The 15,710-nt window shown below is 39.3% G+C and overlaps 1 long non-coding RNA gene across 1 annotated transcript; it reads right to left on the bottom strand.

Annotated features, from left to right (window-relative positions):
* Positions 1-13,457: 13,457 nt before the first annotated feature.
* LOC121368024 lies at positions 13,458-15,469 on the bottom strand. Its single transcript, XR_005957465.1, has 2 exons — positions 15,307-15,469; positions 13,458-14,194 (listed from the first exon to the last, which is right to left on the bottom strand). It is a non-coding gene; the product is annotated as an uncharacterized LOC121368024 (long non-coding RNA).
* Between the last annotated feature and the right edge of the window lie 241 nt (positions 15,470-15,710).

Here is a 15,710-nt window from a genome sequence, read left to right as displayed (position 1 = left end):
GATTGAGTATCGCGTCTCGTACACCGGGTCACGGGCAACCGTGACCTTGGTGTACGGAGACCGCATACAGAAGAAAGGAAGGTGGAGGAAATGGAGGCGTGCGCCAGAGGCGGCGCTGGGGGAGACAAAACCGGCGGCTAAACCGCCGGCAGCGACTCCGTCTGCTAGACCGCCCAACGCCACTCAACCGAAGAGGAAGACGAAGATGGAAGTGGTTCCGGCCCCAGTCATCACCGTCCCCTCAACAGGAGCCGAGGAAGTTGACGTGCTGGACACAGTGATCTGCGATTCGCCGTTCAACAGACCCGATCCGCCTGCCTTTACTTCTGGGTTTCCGGACTTGTCGCCGATTAAACAGGCGACATCCGTTGAGACCCAGGCCCGGAAGACGGCTGTGGTTAAGAGGAAGGCGACCACTCCCCCGAGTGCCACCCTAGCCAAGCCAAGTCGCCCTACTCAACCGCCGAAGCCAGAGAAACCAACAGAGGGACCATGGTCACTTAAGGCCGGCAGACTCCATCCGCGGTTCCAACAGCTGATGAAGATCAACATAGAGGACGTGCGCCAACTCATTAGTGAGCCGAAGCACAATGCGTACCACCCGCTACCTACCGAGCCCGACGAAGGGGAGTTTGCTGTCCACCGAGTCCAGGTTGATGTGGATATCAACGCAGTTTGCGTCACCATTCGCCGGAGGGGAAGATACAACCAAGCGCTGCTACTTAAGGAGATGGACAACCCGTCACTACATCGTGTCCTCAAAATCATCGCGGGGAGCGATTACAGTCACATTACCAAGATGGTAGCAGCCTCTCCCTACCGGCATGATCTTCCACATCTGGACGCCACCGACTTCATCGGCTCGCCGTAGCCCCCAACCTCCTAACAACCTTTTCCTCCGTGAGTACCAACCTCTTTTATTGGGCTAGTTAGACTTTAAATGTTTTAGATCGAGTTCAAAATTCTTATGTTTATTTTTTTATAAATAGTCTAACGCACTTTATTTCGGCGCCCGTTCAATTGCTCAAAATCACCCTAAAAACTTTTTGGCTGAGCAGTCTTAACTATTTTGGGTCAAATTTTAGAGTCCAGACATGTCTTTGGATGCAGTTACTCTTTGTAGACTTAGGTATTTGTCAGGCTTCACCGAGGAATCGAAATTCAGCCAATCAGAGCATGGCTCCCACTCGGTGTACTTCAAGTTTGCGAAGTGTCTGCTATTTGGTCCGCGCTCGCGCTGACTTTACTAAATGGCTTTTTTCAAAATTCCGCCCACCTCAAACTTACCCCCCCCCCCCCTGCTCCGGAGTTAGTCACTGGCGAAGTCAGAGGCTAAATCCGTGGTGGGCGTGCTGAACCTTCGTGGATAGGGGCACGTTAATAGAGTTTCCCAGCCCAGCATGTTTACACAATAAATGAAAACACACAGGCATTATTATTGACTTATGAGCCACTGTTAAAACTGTACATACAAATGGTAGTAATAAAACATATACATATATGAACATTCACCATACGTAAGCAATACGTATTCAATTAGGCCATATATATAGTTATTTGATTCCCTCGTTTACGGAATTTTCTTTGATATAAATAAACATAATTGTAGCTCATGCCACACTATAGCATAAACCAAAGCGCTTGTATCCACATTTGCATTCATAAACAAACATTTCTAAAAAAAAAATATTTTTGATATTTAAATTTTGTTTTAGTTATTATTGTTATTTTTTATTTATTTTAGTCTTTAAATTAGAGAATATTGGACTTGTCTGTCAATCGTCAATCTGCTACTATATATACTAGTATATAGTACTATATATATATATGTTATATATATATTTCAACGACACTGGTTAATAATCTGCACGAAATTTTAATTTATTCACTTGCCATTAATGTTACTGTAGTATAGAATTATATCAATAACAAATAATATTCTTAATATATCACATGCTCTATATTACATCTTACACATGGAGATAAATCGTTCTGCATTAATATACTAGGGGGAGTGATTTGAGCCTGGGGAGTGATTTGAGCCTGCAAGGGGGGAGTGACTTGAGCCTGAGGGGAGTGATTTGAGCCTAGGCTCAAACCACTCTAGAGTGATTTGAGCCTGGGGAGTGATTTGAGCCCCCTACACCGGCTCTGCACATGGACCAAGCAGATTTTCAGGAATCCATATGACGCTCAATAGGACCATGTAAATGTTGCAGAAGAAAGTTTATTGCATAAACTATTAGACTTGCTAACACTTAAAGCAATACAAAACTACTATAAAAGATATAGATTACAAACAAAGTAAGCGACTTAATAAGTTGACAGAAGAATTCCGATGTGTCAACCATGTTCATTTATGCATTGGACTCGTACACAGTTGTTGATGCTAAACTGGCCTGAAGACTCTTGGGTATTGGGTTCGAATCCCGGTACAAGTTATCACCCAGAGCGAGTTTTAATTGCTCATTATTAGGTTATTAAACTGATTTACGTCTCATTAATTTCTGAAGAAAAACAATGTCTTTTGTTTGTATTTGGTCTGTTCGTGGATTCCGAGAAAATAAGTTTTAAAAAATACATTTTATAATTACCGCCAGTAACAAACATGCTATAAAAGTTGTACTTAATCAATTATCACAGGTATCGAAAATGCCTTTATAAAATACGTTTTTCTAACGATTATAGATTATGCATAACATAGGAGCCTATTATCTGCTGCTAGCAGCTTTAATTTCTTTTGTAACATTTGGTATTTAAATAAAAACAAATGAACTTTTTGTTGTTGCGTTTGATTTTCTTACTTAGCGGGCGAGGGTGGGACAGGAGTCAATTGGATTCCAATTGGTGAGGTTGAGGGGTGAGTTTGGCGGCTTATTTTTGCCTGAATTAAACAAAAATACCCAAATCTGAATGTTTATTCATATTTGCAATACTACCATACAAGCTATTTAGAGTTCCAAACGAACCGCTACGAATTATTACATGGCTTAATATTGTGAGTAGAATGATGGAAATGCATGGTGAAAAGGTTATAGGCCAGCTCATTTTCCCCGAAAGTCTCTATCGTCTGTGCCCGAATGCGAAAATTAATTTTGCAACAGCACTTTGGAGGCCAAAATTTACGATCCTGACAAAATGTTATTTTATCGGGTCGATTCCAAATCCAAGATGGCCGGCCTGGTCTCAAGTTCAACCAGGTAGCTTTTTGTTTTTCAGTCCGATTCGAAATCCACGATGGCCGCTCTGGCCTCTGATTTACCAAGCTACTTTTGTTTACTTCTTATCAAGTTTCACTGGCTAGATTTCAACAAAATGTGGTTCAAATGATCCCCTCAATGCTCTGACAAAGTGTTGTTATTCTTCTGGCCATTTCGAAATCCAAGATGACTACTCTGGCCTCTCTTTGTCTCAGATATTTTCCACTATTCAGATTTCAACAAAACTTGGTACAAACAATTCATTCATAGCCCTGACGAAAAGATGTTATTTTTCGCGACCATTCGAAACCATATGGCAGCCCTAACCTCTAACTGGCTGAGAGTTTCGACTTGTTTTCAAGTTCCACCATAAAGACTTCAACCAACGCTGGTACAAATACAGATGACTGACCATCATCAGTTTACATCTTCGTTTATTCCCTGATTATGGCACAGGTGAAATTAGAATTCACAAACTTTCAACGCATCTCCTGAAATAAAAGCGGATAATTTATTGGTCCGGGTTACAATGCATACGTGTGCAAATCTTCCTTTGTTCATTTGCAATGTTAATATCAAATTAGCGGTCACGAAATGACCAGCTGTGATATATCATTACTACTATGATTCACTTTTCAGAGGTATAGTTAGTTTAATATCAGGTGAGTGATTAAGGCAGCCTCGTTTTCAATCTGATTAAAATTAGCTCTACTGGTCTACCAGTAGATTTATTAGCACTGCGTGGACTCCCATGTCCAGGTGACATTTCATCTATAAATAACAATTTAAATACCGACCAATTACACTTCGCCTTTTATAGCGTTATTCGGAAGCATAAAAATTCTAAAAATATCGGGCGAAACTATTTATGCAATAAGCGAACTTGTTGGTCTATTTCAACATTAAAAAACAGGGGGAAAAGTGTAGTAATAAACTCTGGATTGTATACTAGTATAAACAGATTTTATGGCTATACCATCACGGGGTTTTTTTTCGTCTTGAAACGAATTTTATATTAAATTAGTTTCCAGCATACTTCGTAATTCACCCGAATCATTTCGTATACCCTCGGTAATCCCGAATATTTTCAAATTCTTTTCAAATCACTGGCATGATTTTGCAAGTAAGGTTTTGATTGGTCGATTGAAAGGTCAATTGGACATGAGCTCCAACGGGGTGCTGTTAGATCCACAGGTAATAGTAATTAACCAGTGGAGCTAATTTTAATTAGATTGCCTCGTTTTAATCTAGGTATGACACTGATGCTTTAATATTTTTCCTTTTCGTAAGTAAAACTTAATATTTATTTCACTGTATCTTTTGTTGTGACTTGAGATTTCCATCTATGCCACTGTTCCTTTTCCTTTATCTTCTTTGATTTCCATCTTATTCCTTACCAATTAGGCAGCTCCTATCTTTCAACTTATTTTGTGTTCACCCTCCACATCCCTATCATTGTCTTTAAAACCTCGACATAAACTTGTCTCTCTGTGTCCATCAGTGCCACATATCAGTCAAATTCCTCAACAGCTTTTGTACACTTAATCTGACTACTTCGGAGAGTGTTCACTGCATGGTTACTTCAGGCGTTGTTAAGAGATAACAGTTCTCTAAACACCTACGACACTCCTCTACAATAGACGTCAGGCTTTATTACGAGGCATCTCTAAACACCTCCTACATTCCTCTACAATAGACTTCAGGCTTTATTATGAGGCATCTCTAAACACCTACTACACTCCTCTACAATAGACTTCAGGCTTTAGTGAGGCATCTCTAACCACCTACTACACTCCTCTACAATAGACTTCAGGCTTTAGTGAGGCATCTCTAACCACCTACTACACTACAGTAGACTTCAGGCTTTATTATGAAGCATATCTAAACACCTACTACACTCCTCTACAATAGACTTCAGGCTTTATTATGAGGCATCTCTAAACACCTACTACACTCCTCTACAATAGACTTCAGGCTTTAGTGAGGCATCTCTAACCACCTACTACACTCCTCTACAATAGACTTCAGGCTTTATTATGAGGCATCTCTAAACACCTACTACACTCCTCTACAATGGACTTCAGGCTTTAGTGAGGCATCTCTAACCACCTACCGCACTCCTCTACAATAGACTTCAGGCTTTATTATGAGGCATCTCTAACCACCTACCGCACTCCTCTACAATAGACTTCAGGCTTTATTGAGGCATCTCTAACCACCTACTACACTCCTCTACAATAGACTTCTGGCTTTATTATGAGGCATCTCTAACCACCTAATAAACTCCTCTACAATAGACTTCAGGCTTTATTACGAGGCATCCAGATGCCGACTCCAAACCCTGAGTGAGTGCTCCGCAAGGCTCAATGGTTATGTGTAAACCACTTGCACCAACCAGTGATCCATAACTGGTTCAACAAAGGCCATGGTTTGTGCTATCCTGCCTGTGGGAAGCGCAAATAAAAGATCCCTTGCTGCTAATCGAAAGAGTAGCCCATGTAGTGGCGACAGCGGGTTTCCTGTCAAAATCTGTGTGGTCCTTAACCATATGTCTGACGCTATATAACCGTAAATAAAATGTGTTGAGTACGTCGTTAAATAATACATTTCTTTATTTTTCTTTCTTTATTACGAGGCATCTCTAAACACCTACTACACTCCTCTACAATAGACTTCAGGCTTTATTATGAGGCATCTCTAACCACCTACTACACTCCTCTACAATAGACATCAGGCTTTAGTGAGGCATCTCTAAACACCTACTACACTCCTCTACAATAGACTTCAGGCTTTATTATGAGGCATCTCTAACCACCTACTACACTCCTCTACAATAGACTTCAGGCTTTATTATGAGGCATCTCTAAACACCTACTACACTCCTCTACAATAGACTTCAGGCTTTAGTGAGGCATCTCTAACCACGTACTACACTACAATAGACTTCAGGCTTTATTATGAGGCATCTCTAACCACCTACTACACTCCTCTACAATGGACTTCAGGCTTTAGTGAGGCATCTCTAACCACGTACTACACTACAATAGACTTCAGGCTTTATTATGAGGCATCTCTAACCACCTACTACCCTCCTCTACAATGGACTTCAGGCTTTAGTGAGGCATCTCTAACCACCTACCGCACTCCTCTACAATAGACTTCAGGCTTTATTGAGGCATCTCTAACAACCTACTACACTCCTCTACAATAGACTTCAGGCTTTATTATGAGGCATCTCTAACCACCTAATAAACTCCTCTACAATAGACTTCAGGCTTTCTTACGAGGCATCCAGATGCCGACTCCAAACCCTGAGTGAGTGCTCCGCAAGGCTCAATGGTTATGTGTAAACCACTTGCACCGACCAGTGATCCATAACTGGTTCAACAAAGGCCATGGTTTGTGCTATCCTGCCTGTGGCAAGCGCAAATAAAAGATCCCTTGCTGCTAATCGGAAGAGTAGCCCATGTAGTGGCGACAGCGGGTTTCTTGTCAAAATCTGTGTGGTCCTTAACCATATGTCTGACGCTATATAACCGTAAATAAAATGTGTTGAGTACGTCGTTAAATAATACATTTCTTTATTTTTCTTTCTTTATTACGAGGCATCTCTAAACACCTACTACACTCCTCTACAATAGACTTCAGGCTTTATTATGAGGCATCTCTAACCACCTACTACACTCCTCTACAATAGACATCAGGCTTTAGTGAAGCATCTCTAACCACCTACTACACTCCTCTACAATAGACTTCAGGCTTTATTATGAGGCATCTCTAACCACCTACTACACTCCTCTACAATAGACATCAGGCTTTATTATGAGGCATCTCTAAACACCTACTACACTCCTCTACAATAGACATCAGGCTTTATTATGAGGCATCTCTAACCACCTACTACACTCCTCTACAATAGACATCAGGCTTTATTATGAGGCATCTCTAACCACCTACTACACTCCTCTACAATAGACTTCAGGCTTTATTATGAGGCATCTCTAACCACCTACTACACTCCTCTACAATAGACATCAGGCTTTATTATGAGGCATCTCTAAACACCTACTACACTCCTCTACAATAGACATCAGGCTTTATTATGAAGCATCTCTAAACACCTACTACACTCCTCTACAATAGACTTCAGGCTTTACTATGAGGCATCTCTAAACACCTACTACACTCCTCTACAATAGACATCAGGCTTTATTATGAGGCATCTCTAAACACCTACTACACTCCTCTACAATAGACTTCAGGCTTTATTATGAGGCATCTCTAAACACCTACTACACTCATCTACAATAGACTTCAGGCTTTATTATGAGGCATCTCTAACCACCTACTACACTCCTCTACAATAGACTTCAGGCTTTATTATGAGGCATCTCTAACCACCTACTACATTCCTCTACAATAGACTTCAGGCTTTATTATGAAGCATCTCTAAACACCTACTACACTCCTCTACAATAGACTTCAGGCTTTATTATGAAGCATCTCTAAACACCTACTACACTCCTCTACAATAGACATCAGGCTTTATTATGAGGCATCTCTAACCACCTACTACACTCCTCTACAATAGACTTCAGGCTTTAGTGAGGCATCTCTAACCACCTACTACACTACAGTAGACTTCAGGCTTTATTATGAAGCATCTCTAAACACCTACTACACTCCTCTACAATAGACGTCAGGCTTTATTATGAAGCATCTCTAACCATCTACTGCATTCCTCTACAATAGACTTCAGGCTTTATTATGAGGCATCTCTAACCACCTACTGCACTCCTCTACAATAGACATCAGGCTTTATTATGAGGCATCTCTAACCACCTACTACACTACAATAGACTTCAGGCTTTATTATGAGGCATCTCTAAACACCTACTACACTCCTCTACAATAAGACTTCAGGCTTTATTATGAGGCATCTCTAAACACCTACTACACTCCTCTACAATAGACTTCAGGCTTTATTATGAGGCATCTCTAACCACCTACTGCACTCCTCTACAATAGACGTCAGGCTTTATTACGAAGCATCTCTAACCACCTACTACACTCCTCTACAATAGATATCAGGCTTTATTATGAGGCATATCTAAACACCTACTACACTCCTCTACAATAGACTTCAGGCTTTATTACGAAGCATCTCTAAACACCTACTACACTCCTCTACAATAGACTTCAGGCTTTACTATGAAGCATCTCTAAACACCTACTACACTCCTCTATAATAGACTTCAGGCGTTACTATGAGGCATCTCTAAACGCCTACTACACTCCTCTACAATAGACGTCAGGCTTTACTATGAGGCATCTCTAAACACCTACTACACTCCTCTACAATAGACTTCAGGCTTTATTGAGGCATCTCTAAACACCTACTACACTCCTCTATAATAGACTTCAGGCTTTAGTGAGGCATCTCTAACCACCTACTACACTACAATAGACATCAGGCTTTATTATGAAGCATCTCTAAACACCTACTACACTCCTCTACAATAGACATCAGGCTTTATTATGAAGCATCTCTAAACACCTACTACACTCCTCTACAATAGACTTCAGGCTTTATTATGAAGCATCTCTAAACACCTACTACACTCCTCTACAATAGACATCAGGCTTTATTATGAGGCATCTCTAACCACCTACTACACTCCTCTACAATAGACTTCAGGCTTTACTATGAAGCATCTCTAACCACCTACTACACTCCTCTACAATAGACTTCAGGCTTTATTATGAAGCATCTCTAACCATCTACTGCATTCCTCTACAATAGACTTCAGGCTTTATTATGAGGCATCTCTAACCACCTACTGCACTCCTCTACAATAGACATCAGGCTTTATTATGAGGCATCTCTAACCACCTACTGCACTACAATAGACTTCAGGCTTTATTATGAGGCATCTCTAAACACCTACTACACTCCTCTACAATAGACTTCAGGCTTTATTATGAGGCATCTCTAAACACCTACTACACTCCTCTACAATAGACTTCAGGCTTTATTATGAGGCATCTCTAACCACCTACTGCACTCCTCTACAATAGACGTCAGGCTTTATTACGAAGCATCTCTAACCACCTACTACACTCCTCTACAATAGATATCAGGCTTTATTATGAGGCATATCTAAACACCTACTACACTCCTCTACAATAGACTTCAGGCTTTATTACGAAGCATCTCTAAACACCTACTACACTCCTCTACAATAGACTTCAGGCTTTACTATGAAGCATCTCTAAACACCTACTACACTCCTCTATAATAGACTTCAGGCGTTACTATGAGGCATCTCTAAACGCCTACTACACTCCTCTACAATAGACGTCAGGCTTTACTATGAGGCATCTCTAAACACCTACTACACTCCTCTACAATAGACTTCAGGCTTTATTGAGGCATCTCTAAACACCTACTACACTCCTCTGCTAACAGCAGTCGTGAGTTGAGATTCTAATGCAATGTCAGGCAGATCTGTTTGAGAAGAACAATACTACTAAGTTTATTGTCGTGTATATTATTTGCTAAAGCATCGCAATAAAATATCTCGTGGGAGATGTCTTTACAATGTCTGCCAGCATGTGTCTATGGTTGAATGCAAACAATTTATGGTATATAGATTTTTAGATATTAATATTTTATTCATAAATTCATAATTATGTACTTAACGCCACACAGCCCATACGATATTATTGCTAATGTCAAATGTAGTTTTATTGTTCAGAAGACGCTATTGAACAACATGTATATACTAAGCATATAATTTTTTCTTTCCTTTTGTTGTGCTGTCATGTTTTCACAAATCTGACCTAGCGTAAAATAACTGGGAGAGGGTCAGTCAAATTAGAATCAATTACTGGCCTCGGTGGTGTCATGGTTAGCCCATCGGACATAAGGCTGGTAGGTACAGGGTTCGAAGCCAAGAGCGAGTTTAACGACTCAATGGGTACACCCTCTTCTCTCTCACTAACCAGTAACAACTAACAACTAACCCATTGTTCTGAACAGACAGCCCGGATAGATGAGGTGTGTACCCAAGACAGCGTGATTGAACCTTAATTGCATATGAGCACGGAAATAATTTAAAAGAAAGAAAGAATCAATTGCACGACACTATATCTCAATCGGTTGAGTGCTCGCTTGAGGTACTTCCATTCAGCTGATTCGAGGGGTTTTTTCTCGTTTCAACTAGTGCTCCACAACTGGTCAAAGGCCGTGGTATGTGCTTTCCTGTCAGTGGAAAAGTGCATATAAAAGAACCCTTGCTGCATTAGGAAAAAATGTAGCGGGTTTCCTCTGATAACCACGAGTCATAATTACCAAATGCCTGACATCCAATAGCCGATGATTAATTAATCAATGTGCTTTAGTGGTGTCGTTAAACAAAACAAACCTTTAACTATAAATAAGGTTGTTTTCCCCCGGCTAAACAAAAAGGTAGTTTATTGGGGGAGGGGTATGCCCATGCTCCTACTCTAAGTATGGTCATGCTCTTAGTTTATAATATCACTAAACTTCAGTTTGACGCCATTACATTTTACTTGACATGTCCACCTTAGTGAATTAGTGAAGATCAGTTTACACTTCATTTATAAAGTTAATTCCTATTGGCTGTATTCAATAAGCCAGATTTTTAAAATATATATATATTTTTTAACAGAACCCACATGTGCGTGTGAAGGGTCAGAGGTTGAGGGTCAAAAACCCTCCCTACTCAAGCAAATGTTCTTTTTGTTTTCAATATTATAATTTTTTGGGGGGTAGTATTACTCGACCCCCCCACCCCAATAAACTTTACTCGCTAGTCTGGACCCCATGTAGCCCCCTCTAGAAAATCACTGCACACACACGTGGACCCAGGATCACCTTTAATGAGCTAAAAGTAAATTAATGTGGGAATTAAAGGTATTTTTATGTTTTAGATTATGTACATGCACGCCAAGTTTCTTTGTCTGCTCGTCGTCAATATTTAATGTCCTGGTAGTAATGTTTGTATGTCGCAGCGACATAAGGTTCATCTTCTATTGATTCCTCATGTTGTTATGTTACATGCATGCATAAAGAGAGCCAGCTGTGGTCTGTTAGATTTATGAGAGAAAAAAACCTACCAAAAACAAGAATAATAAAGAGAAGATATGCATGTTAAAGGGACATTCCTGAGTTTACTGCATTGTAAGATGTTTCCGAAAAATAAAATAGTTCTACGATTAAACTTACATATTAAATATATTTTCTTGTTTAGAATATCAGTGTCTGTATATTCAATGTGTTTCTGGTCGTCTTAATATTTGTAAGAAGCCCAAACTGGATTTGGTCTTGAAATAATTTTGTACATACGAATTTTTTTTTTTTAGGAAGTAAAATAAAATTTAACCTAGCACAAATATTAGAACAATCAGAAACACATAATTTTATTATACAGCTTCCAGTATTTTATGCAGAAAAATATATTTGATATGTAATTACAATCGTTAAAAAGTATCTTTTTATCGATAACACCTTAACAATTGCAGCAAACTCAGGAATGTCCCTTTAAATTAAGGGCCGTATCTCTACACAATATATAGTCAAATGGGCACTTGGCAAACTAGCGGTTGATTGCATGACACTCTTATCTGGTGCCTCGTCTATTGGTGGACAGCCACTTCCAACGTGATCTTTCACTGGCGATTTCATCCCTCTTGCACAGGAAAAGTGTGTTTTGTTTAACGACACGACACCACTAGAGCACACTGATTTATTAACCATCAGCTATTGGATGTCAAACATATGATAATTTTGACAGTCATAGAGAGGAAACCCGTTACATGTTTCCATTAGTAGCAAGGGGTCTTTTATATGCACCATTCCAGACAGAATAGCACATACCACGGCCTTTGATATACCAGTCGTGGTACACTGGCTGTGACGAGAGATAGCTCAATGGGCCCACCAACGGGGATCGATCCCAGACCGATCGCGTATCAAGCGAGCGCATAACCAGGAATACCACCACGTACTAGACTTCATGCAGCGTTGGTACTGGTTAACAACATGTAAGTTTAATGTCATGACTGGACTCGAGAATAATCAAACTAAATCTCTGTGGCATCAGATTTAGGGGGGGAAATCTATTTTAGACACAGTACCTTGCAACCATTTGTTTGTCGATAATTGTCAACGCAGTACATAGACTTTCCTCTAGCCTTACCCACATATCAATATCAATATGTGGTAGGGCTGCAGGTGACTCGTGCTACTCTATGGGCTACTCTTTTTTATTAGAAGCAAGGGATCTTGTATATGCACCATCCATGGATAATATAGTACACACAACAGCCGTTGTTACACCAGATGTGGAGTTATAGCTGGAACATAAAAACATAGCCCAATGGACCCATCGGCAGTGGTAGATTCTCGATTGATGGCGACGTACCCAAAATGTTGAGAAAAATTAAAAACCTTTTTTAAAGATTTAAAATGCGTAGCTACAGGGGGGTTACATGTCCCCCCCACCAAAATCTTATTTCCCCGACCACATTATACAGTTTCCTTTCGCTACGACCAATAACTTGACTCATGACTATTGGTACCTCCTCACCAAATATAAAATTCTAGCTACGCCAGTGTTCAAATTAGCCAGAGTACTACGGCTGTAAGAAAGAAAGAAAGAAAGAAAGAAAGAAAGAAAGATTTTATTTAACGACGCACTCAACACATTTATTTACGGTTATATGGCGTATGGTTACGGACCACAGAGATTTTGAGAGGAAACCCGCTGTCACCACTACATGGGCTACTCTTTCCGATTAGCAGCAAGGGATCTTTTATTTGCGCTTCCCACAGGCAGGACAGCACAAACCATGGCCTTTGTTCAACCAGTTATGGATCACTGGTCGGTGCAAGTGGTTTACACCTACCCAATGAGCCTTGCTGAGCACTCACTCAGGGTTTAGTCAGTATCTGGATTAAAAATCCCATGCCTTGACTGGGATCCGAACCCATTACCTACCAGCCTGTAGACCGATGGCCTAACCACGACGCCACCGAGGCCGGTACGGCTGTAAGAAAGCTAGACGGACATATGGACAGGTATGACGCTCTCATTATAGCGTCATAGCCGTCCAAATGTCCATCTAGCTTTCTTACAGTCAGAGTATTCGGGCTATGTTCAAATAAATAGCAGCCATTTGGGTCCATGTGGTTTAACTTTAATCTATTAAAATAACAACTAAAAGCATTCGTGAATAAAAATATTTATTTAAAATAAGACGGACGTTACAAACGGACACTTAAAAAACAAAATAACAGCATAGCTCTATTAGTTATAACGAATAAGCCATCGCAATCTATTACTGTGACCAAAAAAAACTGAATTTACAGAAGAAACAAAATACGAAGCATTGTACTGTCATGGCAGGATTAAAACAAAAAACTAATAATAATAAGAAGAATAATTAAAGAATACTTTAACACTACTAACAAGACTAATACGTCACTACATAAAAAATTTTTACAAGTAACCGATGACAACGTCATGGTTACTAATATTAACTTAACTATACAATAAACAGTAGATATCACTTTTGACAGTATTAACAATACACTATTTATTTCTACATCTACAGGCGTGAAAACGTACTTTAGTTATAGAGGCTACCACTCAACTAGGTTAGATTTAATATGATCAACAAACAATACAGATCATAAGACATCCGACATATAACCACATTATATTTTTAGTTTTTATTTTGTCAACAAACTCATGAGACAAACAAGTTATGTAAAGCTTGGTTTCAAAAACATCGGTAACAAACCGATGCAGACAAAAGAAAAGTTTCATGGGAACAAAGTTACAGACAGTCTCTTTCGGATATGGGACAGATCGGAGAAGTTGAAATCTGTTCAGCTTTACAGATCTGTTGCAGGGACTCCGCGTTGGTCAGCATCCATTAAAATGCGGATGCACTCGAACCAGAAACTGTCAAAAAAGGTCAATATATACATTTGGATGCCTAAATATTTGTTTAAAACTCAGGATAGTTAAAATAAGTTTTAAAGGAATGTTCCAAAATGTTTCACAAAGGGGGGGGGGGGGGGGAGGGTAATATATAAGTATATCCACCACCCATAAATACATTTTTATGTAAACCATGTATAGAGAAAAAACTGCGGAAGATTTACCAAGCATGGAATAATGATTATGGTACCAGCCACCTCCCCACCCCCATATCCCATGTGATCAAGTCCAGAACAACCCTAACAGTATTTCTAATTAGAGCTGAAAAGAAAGAAGAGAGGTACACATAAAAAGGATAGATACACACACACATATACAATTATTTCATATTTTCATGACTTGTAAGTCACCTGTCATCACTGGCCATTAAACAAGGATGAATAATAATCTATTTTAAATTATTATTATTAATAATAATAATAATAATAACAAGCATTGTGAGAGTATTACGCAATACATGTCCCCTATCAAGCCCAACAAATTTCCTAAATCTCCTAAGTTCAAGGGCCATAACTCTGTAAAAGATGGGTAAATCGCCATGGAAGTTAAACTTGATCTGTAATAGTACATGATACATCTATATACAGATCTGAACTCAATATATTGAGGCATTGCAAAAACAACGTCCGTAAAATAAAATAGTGATGTCTTAAGTACAAAGGCCCTTACTTTGTCATATATAGGTAAATCGCCATAAAAGTCAAACTTATCTTTAACAGTACATAATAAAGCTGTACACAAAATTTCAGCTGAATATATTGAGGCATTGCAAAATAAAATTGGGAAAACTGAATGCGGGACAGGTGGACAGACAGACGGATGCAGTAAAAACCAACAGTCCACTCCGGTTGGACCGGTAGGGGACAAATATTTAAATACATTATCTCACCAAATATGATATGAGAAGATAATACATGTAGTATAATGGAAATGGAACTCATAACACCTACAGCAAGGTATTAACACGATGTCAGTGAAGATCAAAGGCACTTATATTGAGAACTATCAGTGTGTATAGAAGTTCTGGTTCTGATTTCTACAAAATACAATCAGGTTCATCAACCAATACTCACCAAAAGTTAATAAGGGCTCTTTAATAAGAAGTTTTATGACCCATATGGTTACAAATATCTTGATGCATATCCAAGTGAAACGTCCCACTAGAACGCCAAGTGGGACGTTACACTTCGTGACGTCATCCGATTGGCGCACTACAACCTTACAGGAACATCAACCAAACGATTTGAGTAATAAAAATTAAGATCGATTATGGATAATAAATAGGATATAAAACACTACCATTTCGTATCATGTTTATGTCCCTAAAGCTCGTGACAACTAAAAATTATTTCACTCGGGACATAAGCATTAGACGAAATGGAAGCTGTTTAATATCTTATAAATTTCATTTGGAGGCAAAAAGTAGGTTTTTTTAAATATTATTATTAATATTTATTTACCCACACAATAAAACTGC

The sequence above is a fragment of the Gigantopelta aegis genome, chromosome 3, assembly GCF_016097555.1.
Source record: "Gigantopelta aegis isolate Gae_Host chromosome 3, Gae_host_genome, whole genome shotgun sequence".
Classification (NCBI taxonomy): Eukaryota; Metazoa; Mollusca; class Gastropoda; order Neomphalida; family Peltospiridae; genus Gigantopelta; species Gigantopelta aegis.
This window is presented reverse-complemented; position numbering and strand designations above follow the sequence as displayed.